Source organism: Triticum aestivum, chromosome 2B (genome assembly GCF_018294505.1).
Source record: "Triticum aestivum cultivar Chinese Spring chromosome 2B, IWGSC CS RefSeq v2.1, whole genome shotgun sequence".
In the NCBI taxonomy this organism is placed as follows: domain Eukaryota; kingdom Viridiplantae; phylum Streptophyta; class Magnoliopsida; order Poales; family Poaceae; genus Triticum; species Triticum aestivum.
The window spans coordinates 33,256,195-33,258,178 of record NC_057798.1 but is presented as its reverse complement, the minus strand read 5'-3'; the positions used below and the strand labels follow the sequence as shown (position 1 = coordinate 33,258,178).

General features: G+C 46.8%; 1 pseudogene; it reads left to right on the top strand.

The window, feature by feature from the left end:
* Positions 1 to 1,032: 1,032 nt before the first annotated feature.
* Positions 1,033 to 1,513, top strand: LOC123038860 (putative invertase inhibitor; annotated as a pseudogene).
* Positions 1,514 to 1,984: the final 471 nt, after the last annotated feature.

Sequence of the window (1,984 nt, the reverse complement as noted above, 5' to 3'; positions counted from 1 at the left end):
GCAAAGTTTTTCTTGTAACATGGACGATAAAAATTGTCTACCATGGCAAGCTCATTTATGTGCATACATCCTCCCTTTTTCAATTTTTCGATAAATTTCTTTTTAAGTAAATTATTTTTGAAATAAAACATGGTGATTTTTTCTCTAATAACAATAAAAACTATGTTTTTGTCTTTTTTTACTACGATGGCGATTTTATTTGATTACCATGGCAGTTTTATTTTTTATGTATTATACCATTGGACCATGGAAAATTATTTTTCTTCTTATTGTTCATGATGGCAACTTTATTAAATAATCCTTTTCGGGATGACCCGTCATGATGAAGCCCAGAGCGAATGTCAATTGGTTAATGAGAAGAAAAACAAATTTGGGCTTTCATTTGTCTCAGAAAAAAAAACTAGTTTTGTTCGCGCCGGAACTAATTTTATTTCCCACGACAATATTCGAACGACAATATTTTCCCTCGTACCTAACTTCAGTTCGGACCGCTCGCGTCCCGGCCCGAACGTTCAGCATATATCGAGGTCCTTTATTATACATTCAAATTCTTTTTTTCTATTTTTGAGCATCAGTACAGACACAAGCGCTCATATACACGCGCATACACTCACCCCTATGAACGCACTCACGCACACCCTACCCTTCGAGAGACTGAGCCGGCATACCATCTTGAGAATTACGAAGTCACCGTAGGCGCTTCGTCGTCGACGAGAACGTCTCCTCCGATTGAAAGCACATCGCCGGAAATCCTGAAATAAATTCAGAAATAATGCGAGCACCAGGATTTGAACCCTGATAGGTTGGGGATACCACTGTCCACCTAACCATCTCAATCACAGGTTGGTTCGCATTATACATTCAAATTCATTTAATGTGGTGTAACTACTAAAAGAGTTTCACTTTGATGCATGAGCAACAAATGGAGACGTTTGAAACCATAAACACAAATTTATAGCGCCAGCATCTAATTACTCCTTATACTCTTGTTATATATAGTTCGAGTCGGACAGAGAAACAAATCAGACGACCATGGCCCCTCTCCAAGCTCTCTCCTCCGTCCTCGTCCTCCTGCTCCTCACACAGCACGCGCGCACGGCGAGGGCGAGCACGCTGGAGGACACGTGCAGGCTCGTCGGCACCGGCGGGGCGCAGGACTACGACTTCTGCGTGAAGACGCTGGGGGCGGACCCGGCGAGCGCGATGGCCGACGAGCTCGGCCTGGTGGTCATCGCGGTGAAGATCGCCATGGCGACCGCCAAGGCCACCGGCGACCGCATCGCCCGGCTGCAGGCCTCCGAGACGTCGCCCCGGCGGCGGCTGGTCCTGGACGAGTGCGCCAACGACTACGCCTTGACAGTGCGCTGGCTGGGGCGCGCCTCCATGGACTTGGCCGCGGGCGGGGACGAGGACCGGCTGACGGAGGCGGCCACCCTGCTGGAGCACGTTCGTGGCACGCCGGCGCGCTGCGACAAGGCGTTCGTCCTCTGGGCCGGCGAGAGGACGCCGCTGACCGACGCGGACCACGAGCTCAACGGGGTGACCGTGCTGGCGTTGAAAATCTTGCGCCATTGCTTAAATGACGGGGTAAAATGAGCAAGTAGCACGAGGCCTTCTTCTACCTCCGGAAGAAAATGATCATCTTTTCCGGCAGTGAAATATGTGATGTGCAATAATAAAATGAGTAATAATAATAACTTGCAAAATTTCCAATGGAGATTGTAGAACATTGTGGTCTTATCAGTATTTATTTATTTCAAAAATGACGCTGAAGATTTTCTCTGATTCACAAGAGTTCATTCAGATCAGGCGAGGAAGGTTACCATTCGATTTTCACTGACAATTAGGTTTTTGATTGAGGGTTCTGTGATTCTCCAGCTACATGTCTTGGGTACGTGGTACCTTTCTCTGACTCTTCTTTTCATTATGTAACCTCTCTGGCCTTTACAAAAAAGACGTTCTCATAACTAAATGTCTTTCTTGT